Source organism: Xyrauchen texanus, chromosome 33, assembly GCF_025860055.1.
Source record: "Xyrauchen texanus isolate HMW12.3.18 chromosome 33, RBS_HiC_50CHRs, whole genome shotgun sequence".
Taxonomy (NCBI): Eukaryota; Metazoa; Chordata; class Actinopteri; order Cypriniformes; family Catostomidae; genus Xyrauchen; species Xyrauchen texanus.
The window spans coordinates 9,954,019-9,967,367 of NC_068308.1; positions in this window are offsets into that span (position 1 = coordinate 9,954,019).

Here is a 13,349-nt window from a genome sequence, read left to right on the forward strand (position 1 = left end):
CTACAGTCAGGCTGATAGAATGTTGGAATGCAATGAGGGGACCTGTAGGTTATAAAACATGATAAATGTCGAAGGCGAGGCCCAGCCTGCCACTGCACAAATATCCTCAATGGGTATCCCACTCGACCACGCCCACGAGGAGGCCATACTCCTCGTAGAGTGAGCTCTGACGCCTAAGGGGCATTGAAGGCCCTTGGCTTCATAAGCCAGCGCTATAGCATCTACTATCCAGCGCGATATTCTTTGCTTTGAAACTGCGAGACCTTTAGTGCGGCCAGACCCGGCGCCAGACACAAATTCACGGACGGGCATTAAATTTTTTTCAGGGGGACACAAGTTAACTGAGATAAACCTAATTCCCTAATTGCATAAAAACATTAAATGATATGACCGATTATGAATTGAATATGTATGATACAATGATAATGATCGATAGTAGCCTGTTACATAATGTACTGACGCTATTCAAATTCATAACTGACGCTAAAGATTTGTGCTGTTTAGGCTCGTGCAGCCTCTCGATGAAACAAATAGGCCTAACTGCAGCTCACACAAAGAAACTCAGTTAGCATTCTGCGGTAAAAAATTCAAAATGTGTAAGTTAGTTTTTATATTTATAACGTGAAGCAACACCATACAACCATGAAGTGCTGAATACCATCATGATTGAAAATGTAACACTGATTTCGACAGTTCAATAAACAAGTAATTCATATTAAGTCACTTACATTTTAGATGCAATATTGACTTTTTGTTCTATTTTAAAACAAAGATCCCAGCAGAAGCAGAATGCATCTCACAGTCAACCGCCTGCCACCTGTGGCCGTGACGTCCCTTGCTTGAGGCTATGGCTTTGGCAAGTAACGTTAGACCAACTAGTATCGCTGGAATGGCTAGCTTCTGCAGTGTTGGGAGTTGGATCGACCTCTTGTGAACTGCTACACCCTGGGTCTTCTCCCCTTACCTCGCTGCTCTCTTCTGCCAACTTTGGTGGTATTTGATTAAGAAACACTGTATATCCATGGTAACTGTCACACGAAATAGCTCAGCATAGTTGTTTAAAAAAAAAATAACAGCTATCGTTATTAAGCGCTACTATGCTTAGTATAGAAACAAACATTCCCGCGCTCAACATCGACAAAAAAATCTAATCCATTTAAAAATATTATTTTTAAAATCAGACCAAACACATTTTTATTTTTATTCAGGAGTTTATTCATCATGTATATATACAAAACGACAACTTACCAACTTGTAACGAAAGTTACAGTAGCCTATTGATAAAAAAATATAAATAAAAGTGCAAACAAGCAAGGACTGGTGGTTGGTCGACTCCCGTAGACGGTGGGCCGAGGGCCCGTATCTGCTTTACTTTTCGAAATGGATGATCCCCATGGAGGGAGAACCTGAATTTGTAAAGTTGGGACGGTTGTTTTATTCTCAACGATATGAAAAAATACTACTGTTATTGTGTCACGAAATGTAGTTTTAATAGTTTTTCAGTCGACAGTATAGTTGTCTAAAGCTCAAATCTATGGTTTATTCATAAAGATAGAGCCTATTTGACGTTTTCGGAGTGAGAGATCCAGGCGCTCAGCACTCATGTACCCCACCTGGAACAGCCTTACCTCGGCTAGTGCTTCTGACGTTTGTCGCTGGCTCTGATGTCTAGTGGTTAAACATGAGATATAATTCGTCTTGTGTATATCTAACGGGCGATCTTTGGTCTCATTAATCTATAATTTGTTAATTGGCAAATCGTTTTGGCTGAGGGCAAAGTGAAGTTTCATAACTTTATATTTAGGCTATTTTAACGTTGTATCCTGCAGTAGATGTCTATGGTTTTTATGATGTTGTGTTTCCAAGCAATACCATGGATCAAATGTGTGAAATCAGAACGGTATATTTATTAAAGATTACAACGAAATGACAGGACATCGTATGACAAAAGATGGTTACATAAAATAAAAACAGTGAAAATGCATAACGTTACCTCTACATTCACATTTTGTGTCAAACTGAATATGTAGTATAAGTGGGCAAAATGAGTTAACAAGTTCAATCTTTCCTGGGCTAAAATCACTTCTCGAAAAGATGTGCACAGACAGCAACTTCATATCAGCGCGCCAGTGTGTTGACAAACGCGTCACCAACACCGACACTTTCCCACGCACGCTATTGGATGAAGGCAACAAATACGTCATGCATGTCGGACCCCACACGTAGCCGCCTGCTCTATTCGCCGGGAAAATAACCTGGAGAAAGTTACCGATATTATAGTAATGTGCAAAGTATGTGATTGGCAACCATTTTTATTTGCTTTGTTGAGAAGTGTAGTGGTTATATATAAAAAACTGGGTTATCCATCCCCACAGATCGTCTGAAAACACGAAATCTCCCCTCGGCCCACCATCTACCGCGGGACTACTAACATTTACGACTAGATTTGATGGTCGAGTGCGGGCGCGGGCGGTAATGGGTTTCGGGAGAATAAAACGATTCGTGGGACTCCCTATCTAAATAAAACATCCAAAAACAAATACATTGTTATTCATCTATTGCACAAAAGCAATAAGAACATCTAAACAAAATAACGATTTACAGTCGCAAGCATAAGTAGATGTTCTCATTATAACGTGTTTTTGTAGCGTTGTGCAATGTAGCCAATCACAGACATATGTGTTGATTTCTAAAACGCAATGGCCAATCAGATGCATTTCAGATAAAATCCACTCACCGCTCAAAACGTTGGCGTTTTTGTTCAGTGCTGAATTCTGCATGCTGCATAATAAAAGCGCTTTGTGAGATCGCGATTAAATGAGATGTGAGACGTGACGTAGAGTTGATGAAGGGAGACAGGATCGTCCAGGGCGGGCACTAGTGACTCACAGGGCGGGCCAGGCCCCCCAATGCCCACCCATGGCGCCGGGACTGAGTGCGGCCGCCAAAGCATACGAATAATTGTTCCGTCTGTCAGAACGAGGCAGAATGTTCCAAGTATACTCTGAGCGCCCTGACCGGGCAGAGTAAATTAGCGTCGCTTTCGTCTGCTGGAGACGATAGCGCTGCCAGAGATATCACCTGTACTCTGAAGGGTGTGGAGAGCACTTTAGGAATATACCCGTGCTTTGGCCTAAGGACAACTCTGCAGTCGTTAGGTCCAAATTCCAAGCAAGCAGCTTGATGACAGCGCTGCAGGTCGCCCACTCTCTTGACTGAGGCGAGTGCCAGCAAGAGCGCAGTTTTGAGCGAGAGCTGTTTAAGGTGCACGGTTCGGAGAGGTTCGAACGGGGCACTCTTGAGTGCGTCCAGGACTGTGGCCTGGTCCCAGATCGGTACCGAGGGGGGGGCGAGGAGGGTTCATCATCCAAGCGCCTCTTAGGAAATGAATGATTAGGTCGTTTTTCCCTAATGAGCGTTTTTATCAGGATTTTGTGACGCTGCTATGGCAGCCACATAGACTTTGAGCGTGGAGGGTGTGCGGCCCGCCTCCAGCAGCTCTTGCAAAAAGGCAAGTACACTTGGTATCTCGCACGATTTGGGGTTCAAGCTCTTGGTATCACACCAGTCACTGAACACTTTCCACTTTTGGGCATATAAGCGCCTCGTAGAGGGCGCTCGCGCCTCAGTAATGGTTCTCAACACTCCGCTGGGGAGGTTCTCTGGAACCCGTTGAGGGGCCATGCATGAAGGGCCCACAGATCGGGCGGGATGAAGAATCATCCCGTTGGCCTGCCTGAGGAGGTCCAGCCTCAACGGAATCGGCCATGGGGCAGATTGCATCATCTGCATTAGTTCTGGAAACCACGTCTGGTTCTTCCAGAGTGGGGCTACCAGGAGCACTGCACATTTCACCTCCCTGATCCGACTGATGACCTGAGGTAGCATCGCGATCGGGGGAAAAGCATACAAGGGGCGGCTCGGCCAGACTTGGGCGAGCGCGTCCGTGCTCTTTGAGAAGAAAAGAGGGCAGTGCGCATTTTCCCTGGAGGCGAAGAGGTCGACCTCTGCCTCGCCAAAGGTTTGCCATAACCACTGAACCGTCAGGGGGTGGAGAGACCATTCTTCTGGGAGAACATTGTCTCTGGACAGCATGTCCGCTCCCTGGTTCAGGACGCCTGGCACATGCGCTGCTCTCAGCGAGCGCAGGTTGTGCTGTGACCATAAGATGAGCTCCCTGGCCATAGAGTGCAGGGAGCTCGACCTGAGTCCACCCTGGAGATTTATACACGATACTACCGTCATGTTGTCCGTTCGGACCAGGACGTGTTCGTTTTTCAGGTACGGAAGCAGGGCTCTGAGAGCCAAGGCGACCGCTTTCATTTCCAGACAGTTTATATGTAGGCGCTTTTCCGGGTTTGACCAAAAACCGGAGACAGGCCTGCCCTCGTAAAGGGCCCCCCATCCTATTTTGGAGGCATCTGTCGTGATCATTTTTCTCCATGTGTTCACACCCAGACTCACGCCGGTTTGATACCAGTCGACGGCCTTCCAGGGCGTCAGGGCTTTTATACAGCCGTGATTCGCTCTGATTAAAAAGTGGCCCGAGCGCCACGCGTGAGTGGGGAAACGGCTCTTGAGCCAGCGTTGGAGAGGACGCATGTGCAACAATCCTAGCTGGAGTACAGCTGATGCCGAGGCCATGAGACCGAGCATCCTTTGAAATCGTTTGGCGGAGCGCATCCGCTCTGAATGATGTTGCAAGGCGCCGAATAGCGGCAGCGCTCTGATGAGACGCGCGCCGTCATCTGCACTGAGTCTAGCACTATTCCCAGAAAAGAGATATTCTGGCTGGGGGATAGCACGCTCTTTGCAAAATTGATTCTCAGACCCAGGCATTCTAGATGGCTGATAATCCAAGATCTGTGCATCGTTAACTGACTCTCTGATTGTGCTAGGATTAGCCAATCGTCAAGGTAATTCAGTATTCGCACTCCCCGCTGTCTCAGGGGGGAAAGTGCTGCGTCTATACATTTCGTGAATGTACGGGGGGCCAATGATAGGCCGAATGGTAGTACTGTGTACTGGTATGACTGTCCCTGAAGCGAATCTCAGAAATGGCCTGTGATGAGGCTATCGAATGTGAAAGTAAGCGTCTTTCAAATCCACTGATAGAAACCAATCCCGGGCGAACTTGCGCGAGGATATGTTTGGTCGTTAACATTCTGAACAGCGAATCATTAAAGCTTTGTTCAGATGTCTGAGATCTAGGATGGGGCAGAGGCCACCGTCCTTTTCGGGACGAGAAAGTAGTGGCTGTAAAAACCCGCCTCGCTCATAGAGGGAGGAACAGTTTCTATAGCGCCCTTCCCTATCAGTTTGAGCACCTCGGTGCGTAGAACATGTGAAACATCTTTCCTCACTTTCGTCTCGACCACTGCTGAAAAGCGGGGTGATCTGCGAGTGAATTGAAGCGAGTAACCGTGTTTTATTATGTTCAAAACCCATTTCGGCATGTCGGGGATCTTTTCCCAGGCTTTTGCTCGCACAGATATGGGCTGAATGCTGGCTGGAGGGGGTGTCGCAGTGACGTATGGGCCCTGCCGGTGAATTGCCTTGTGCTAACACTGAGCTTACAGCTCTCAGAGGCGCAGCTTTGTTGAGTGCCGAGTGCAGGGGTGCGTGTGAGATTACAGGCACGCGCGCTATCTCCGTAATGCTCGCAGCATGAGCTGGAGAAATGTTTGAAACTGTATGGGCAGCGCTTATGGGTGGGGGTGCATATACCGTAGTAGGCACGCGCGCCATTTTCATAAAGCCTCCCGCTCGCGGCGGGGGGTTTTTGGGCATGCATACAGTGTTTGTGTGTAGGGGTGCATGCATGACAGCAGGCACGTGCGCTACCTTTATAGTATTTCCCGCTTTTACTGGGGAAGTGTTTATAACTGTGGGAACAGTGCTTGTGTGTAGTGGTGCATACATGACAATAGGCACACGATCCACATTTATGGGGTGTCCAGCTTGAGCTGGGGAAGTATTCGGCACTGTTTGGACAGTATAGATATGTGGGAATGCGCACTTTAGTGTGGACACGTGACCCCTTAGTGACACAGGCAGAAAATGACTCTTTTTGTGATTTCTGTGTGTTGCCGTTAAAACGGCGTTTGATTGCAGGTGAGTGAGTTCTGTGACCGGCCCATTGACTGCTGTACAGACATTTCCAGCCGCCTGTAAGGGGACTGGGTAATGCCTTGCAGGAACCACTCGTCCAGCCGGCTGCGGGCGGGTTCTTCCGGAAAAGACCAGTCGAGCCCGAGGTCTTCCACGGCTTTGAACAGGATGCGGACGATCTCTGAGTCCATGCTGGTGCCCGTGCTCGTGTCCGATAATGTCGACGGCGCGGGGTCGAAGGCCGAGCCTGGCCAGTCGTCGGATGCAGCGTCAATGGAAAGGCTGTCATCCTTTTCACCGTCGTCCCCTGAAGCGCCGAACGAGGCGAGACCCACCGCTCGGAGGGGTGCTGGTCTGCCTGCGTGAATTGAACTGGCGGCAGGGATTCCTCAGGTGGTGGTGAAGCACGCGGGGACTGGCCCGGCGTGACGTCACTGAAGTCCGCGTGCTCTGGCGGCCTCCGTGAGCTGCGCTTTTTCTTGCGCGGCCGAACAGAGGGGATGGCAGCACGGTGGTAGCAGGCTCGTTCGCGGCGAAGGCGGCAAAGCGAGCGCGCAGCTCGGTGAGGCCCAGGGAGTCACATTCGGGGCATCCGCCTCGAGTGAGAGCAGCTTCTGCGTGGTCAGGTCCCAGGCAGCGAGCACAGAAAATGTGACGGTCCCCGTCAGGAAGAGGGTCTCTGCACGAAGCGCAGGTCGAAGGCATTTGAAACAACGCCTCGAATTTGCTCTTTTACTAAATGACAAAACAGCGTCGCAGAGGCGAACACTTGCAAAGTAGCTTAGTAAAAGGATATCAAGGTGACGCACGCCGGATGGCGTAGCAGAAGGCGGCTGAAGGCGCCGGCGTCCTCGTAGCAGTCCTGCTGTAGGCTTGTCGACGGCGGGCGAAAAGACTCCAATAATCCGGAGGATCCAGCGAAGAGAAGGTCTTTGCTGAAGGAGATTAAATCTAAAGAACTCTCATGACGGGGCGCCTAATATTTAGCCTTAGCCACGCCAATCTTGGCGGGCTCTGAGCACGCGGGCGTGAAGCGCGCTCATTGGTCGCGTGTTCAGAGTGGCCCCGTTATTGGTTCGAGCAAGTTGCCGCAGCGCAGCCAATGACCGAGCTGCCTCGCTCATTGCTGTTTGCTGTGCAGCTGCAATGCGTTTTACATAAAGACTTCAATATTTCTCGAGAAACTGAGTTTTCCCATAGCGTAAGCTACTTACGCAATAAGAGAGACCTCTCGAGAGGGAACTTCATCCTTATTAGAAAAAGAGCAGTTATTTAAACCAAGCTGCTAAAACGGCTCATTTGGAATTTGTGGAACTTGTGACGCCACAAGGACTAAATACATCTCCATGGCCCCTTGGCCCCCCACACTGGTGCTCAGTCAGTCACACAGTTGAAGTGGAGATAAATGGGGCCTGTCATGGGTGATTCATCCTAAGTAGACTTAGACAGGACACCTTCATGTGCCTGTCTGAATTTAAATATAATTTTTCTACATAAACATGCACAGACAAACGCCTTCGACCGCTTGATACATATCTCAGGCTGCTTTTAAAAGACGCGGTGTCAAGTTACAACTCATTCAGCTACTGCCTCGTGTTCTTTCGCTCATCTGCGCTATTTTTAGTAGTTGGTGTATGAACACATGATGGAATGATACTGAAAACAGGATATGGATGTGTCTTCAGTGTATTTTAGAGTGGATGGTATGTTTGGCACATAATATGATTCAAGCTTTGCAAAGGGACTGTTACTGAAGGACGGGGCAGTTAAAAACTGTAAACTGTTTGATTCATGAATATTTGTCATGACTGAGTGATATTTTATGGTGCTGACATGCTGTCTACACCGTGTCCATTGATATGACGCGACGCAAAGGCTTGAGGCTGTCTACACCAGGCGCATCGACACAAACTTTCTAAACTGTTTAATTGTGTTGTTGGCAGTAGTAGCGCCAGCACGTGCAGCGCAAAATGGAACGGGACAACTGTCGGTGCAACACGCCGCCCCGCATCAGACGCTTCCATGGTAGACAGCATCATTAAAATGTATAAGGTGTTTTTTGATTCCGTTAACAAAGATGAGATGGAAAAATATGTATAATTAAACTATTCTTCTTAAAAAATATGCTGTTGTTGGTGATGGGACGGGAAATATGATGGGAAATAAACAACACTGCAAGATATTATCAAGGCACTAACAATATTAAAAAAATATATCTTGTTTGAATAAAACCTTCAATTGATCCAGTTTTAGGATCGTCTGAGCTGCGGGAGCTGAACACTGGTAAAATAAAGCACTTAGTGTGTTAATCACCTATTTTTCAAACATATCCTATATGCAAGGCCGTAGCTAGTGGGGTGAAAGGTGGAAACAATTCTAGGGGCCCAAAAGTCCAGGGGGGCCACAACAAATTCGAAACAATTATTTTAATAGGTAAGGGGCCCAGTGCAATATATTGTCAGGGGGCCCAGAACTACTACCTTGCCTATTTGACATTAATCATCTGTACTAACAACATAAACATGTTACCAGATACATCTGTACAGACAAGAAGCAAATGCAGAGCTGAACCCGAGCATGTTGTACACTCTATGTGTATTTCGTGTTGTGAATAGACTGGGGAAATTGCTAAATTAATGTTATCCCTGATTGAGGGAATGAGACGTTGTGTCGATGAGTTGACATTAGGGGTCAACCTTGGGAGCCCAGACATCTCTGAACTTTGAGAAAAGGCCAATGGAATTTGCATGCCACTCCCCCGGACATACGGGTATAAAAGGAGAGCCGGTTTCGTAAAAAGAGGTTTCGTAATGAGGAGCCGAGCTGAAGACCTGGCCATTTCAGCGGTTGGATCAGTGTTGTGGCAAGAGGGACAAAATGTCTCGTTCCCTCCATCAGGGAATGGAGGTTACATCAGTAACCATGACATTCCCTATCTGTCACTCACTCGACGTCGTGTTGATGAGTTTACACTAGGGGTCCCAATGGAAAACACCACAAGAGCTGAACCGAGTTACGGAGACTGGCGGTGCGAGACGGGCAGAAATCTGTGTGCCTCTTAGCCGCCGTGTAACTAACCCCCAACACACTGGCTGTGCACACACAACATGTCCCGTGAGTGAGCTAGGATTAGCCAGTCGTCGATATAGTTGAAGATGCAGATGCCCACTTCCCTTAATGGGGCAAGGGCTGGCTCTGCGACTTTCGTGAAGGCACAAGGAGACAAGGACAGGCCGAAGGGGAGGACTTTGTACTGGTATGCCTGACCCTCGAAGGCAAACTGGAGAAAGGGTCTGTGCCGAGGAACAATTGAGACATGGAAGTACGCGTCCTTCAGGCCTACCACTGCAAACCAATCCTGATGCTGGATGCTCGCTAAAATATGTCTCTGTGTGAGCATCTTAAACGGGAGTCTGTGCAAGGCCCCGGTTCAGAACTCGCAGGTCCAAGATTGGCCGCATCCCACCACTTTTTTTGGGTACGATGAAGTTGGGCTGTAAAACCCCTCCCTCATCTCGGCTGGAGGGACAGGCTCTATCGTGGCCTTTCTGTAGAAGGGAGGCGATCTCCGCGCGAAAGGCAGCTGCGTTCTCGCCTCTCAACGCAGTGAAGTTGACGCTGTTGAACCTGGGCGGGCGCCTGGCAAACTGAATCACATAGTCAAGTCGGATGGTCCTGATCAACCAGCGTGTCGGGTTGGGGAGCACGAGCCACGCCACCAAGCTCTGTGCGAGAGGGACCAAAGGAACTACAGTGTCGGACGTACCAGCGGGCGGGGCCTCGCGATGGGGCGGAGCCTGAGGTGCTGAGTTTAGAGAACAGCCTGGGATGGGGGAGGACAATCTTCGTCCTCGTAGGCCATGATACCATCACCTCAGGGCGGGTTTGTGCCACGGCTGGGCACGCGGAAGTGGGAGGCCCGGTTCCAGGGCGCGTACCTGCCAAAGAGAACCGGTGGCTGGCTGTCGGGATAACGAAAGTCAAATGAAACCAAGGATTCTCCACACAAACCTCCAGTGGGGGGAGAGAGTGGTCTGTTTACCAGCTCCTGTAGTGCAGTTTCCTGTGCTTCGAGGCTTTCTTGGGGTTCTTGGCAGCTGGCCGTGAGGCGGATGGCATCGGGGGCCTGCGGGTAGCTCCCCGCCGAGGCCGGCCCTGAGTGGTGGGCTGTGGCGGAGCAGGTGTTGCCGCTGCAGGGGGATACCCAGGGCGACTAGCAGATAGAGTGCGGGGTCTGTGGCTCCGATGGGGAAGGATATGTTGTATGGCCTCCGTCTGCTTTCTTACCATTGAAAACTGTCAAGCGAAGTCTCCAATGGTGTCGCCAAAAAGCCCAACATGGGAGATGGGGGCTTCAAGGAAACGAACCTTGTCGGCCTCTTGCAACTCGACCAGGTTGAGCCAAAGGTGGCGTTCCTGGACCAGTATGGTGGACATCGCCTGCCCAAGAGTGCACACCATGACCTTCGTCGCTCGGAGGGTGAAGTTGTTCGCCGAGCACAGCTCCTGTATTAATCCCGGGTCAGGAATACCCTTGCGCATTTCTCTAAGTGCCTTGGCTTGGTGCACCCGCAGGAGCACCATGGCGTGCAAGGTGGAAGCGGCGTGTCGAGGCATGCGAGAGTGACGGGGAATGGGAGGTCCGTGGGGGAATACCCAGCTAAGAAGCTCCCATTGATGTCCCCATATCGCCCCCAGTGCTAACCAACGAAGACTGTAGAAGAACCCAGTCTTGGAGCCGTTGGGGTGGCTTGCACTCTTACGAAGGCCTCAATGTAGACATGGTCATGTCCTCGAAATGAGAGGGGAGAACCGCTGTAATGCGCCGTAGATCCAGCAGCTTTAGCAAGAGGGAGAGATGAATGGAAAAGCAGAAAGGATTCAGCTCAGTGAATGCATCTACTTGGCCCCGAAGAAGAAATCTGAGTGTGTGTTTGCAAGCGGCACTCCTTTTATACCTGTATGTCCGGGGGGAGTGGCAAGCAAATTCCACACGCCATATTTCATTGGCCTTTTCTCAAAGATCAGAGATGTCTGGATGTCTGAGTGAGTGATAGATAGGGAACTCTTGATTTTGTAGTCTTGTGTCATGGTTATTTTAATAGTATTGATTATAGCAGCGTGTTAAAAACCATATAGTGAATTAATTTTTAATGCATACGCTGTAAATAATTTCTGTCATTTTAACGGTAAAAGACTGTAAAAATGCTACAGAAATAAGACTTTAATTGATAAATTAGTATTAACTGTAAAATATACTGTAAAATATTGTAATATATTTAAAAAGACAATACAGTAGTTTTTACAATAAAATGTTGTAAAAATTACATTTTTAGTTGTAAAAAGTATGATGTTCCTGAATAATTATTGGCAAAAATGTACATTATGTTTAACAAGAGAGTACATATACTTTTTACAGTAAATGATTGTTAAAATTACAGTAAAAAACAATAATCGGGTGTTCCCAGTGGTTAAATTGGCTTTTGTAGGGAGGCGGAGCCCTTATTTACCGTGAATGGTCATCATTCAAAATCCCGCCGTAAAATGACTTAGGGTTTTTACACCAATGGGGCTCTTTTTCCAGTATTAATGTGTAAGGTAGGGTTGAGTAGTTATTCAAACAAAGACAAATACTTTACAATTCACTTATTTTATTATAATTTTTTATCTTGAATGTTAACAGCAGGCAACGGATTTCACCCTCGTAAAATGTATGAAAGGAACATGTTTGAAAATATTGCAAGCCAGAGACGAATATGTAAATGTATTTTTTATTTGTACAATTTAGAAACGTTGAAGCACCTTCGCACCTGTATGCAAATGTAACTCTTGCAGTAATTATTTATCATATTCATGCAGCCTGTGTTATTCTGTTGAGTGTTGAAAAACCATCGAGGAGAAACGCATCATGACACTTTTAGCATGTAAACGGGTAAAGAAGAAAAAAAAAAAGTAAACTCGCCCGCTTTGCAAAGAAACATTAAACGTTCTATAAAGTTTTTTTATTATTATTAGTAAAACTGAATAACAAATTAACAGGGAAGTAGAGTTGGAAAAAAAATTATAATCTCCGCCTTTATTGAGTTTTGTAATGCCTGATAGAAAAGTATCTATCTTTGAGAGCAATAAAATACTTTAGGCAATTGCAGAATAGTCCCATTAGTCACAGATACACTTCAGAAAATTGAGTACACAACTATTTCTGGGCTTAAAAGTTACAAAAACCAAATCAATGCAGAACATTGTATCTCAAAAGCATTACAATGCCCCCCCCCCATGCACTACTTAAAACCCGATGTGGCCCCTTTACCAAAATAGTTAAAAATATTAATAATTACACACATCACCTTTACAAATTTGTTTCAGGATTTTACAGTAAAAGGAACTGTTATATTTTGACAAAATATTTCAGTTTCAAATGAAATAATCTAAAGGTAACATTTATTAGACATCAACAGTGGCACTTTAAAGTTTCAAGATGTGTTTCAGCTAGTATTTATTTTTCATAAATACATTCATTTATTATTATTATTACTATTATTTAAGACTAGCACACTGACCTAACCATGGTAATGAGGAGCCTTTCCTTCTGTGTAATATGTGTATAAATATTAGGTAACAAATGGGATAATAATGGGCTCATATAAGTACAGACAGGAGCAGTCTGGCGTCACTGTCGTGCACCTACAGTATATGCAAACTGTTAAAAATCAATATTACTTTAAATGCTCACGCAGCTGATGTTATTCTTCATTTAGTAGTTCATTTAACATGTAAACTAACATGCTTTAGTTATATAACATGTTCTAGCTACATGCTATTTTTATATTCGATCGCTCTAGCCGTTAGCGGGATTCCATGGTAACGTCGCTGTCTTGTGACAGTTTTCCCTTGATGGTTGTGGGCGGGGTGCTGAACCAGCGATTAATGCATTTATGACGTCTGATAATTCCATGTAGCCTGGGTGTCTCTGTGTAGTCTTGCTAATTATTCAGTCTCATATGCCATGTATTTGCCAGGAGTCAGGAGATGAAAAATAATTTAAGTGGAATAACAATATTTGGTGCTGAAGGAGACGGAGCTGAGCTCCGGCAGGGTGTGTTGTGGACCTGAGGAGGCGGAGCTGCGCTCCGGTGCGCTCCGGCCCAATTTAACCTCTGGGTGTTCCCACAATTCCCTGCATGACCAATTATATTTAATTATATTTTATGGGAATAGTTATGTTTATTCTTATTTTT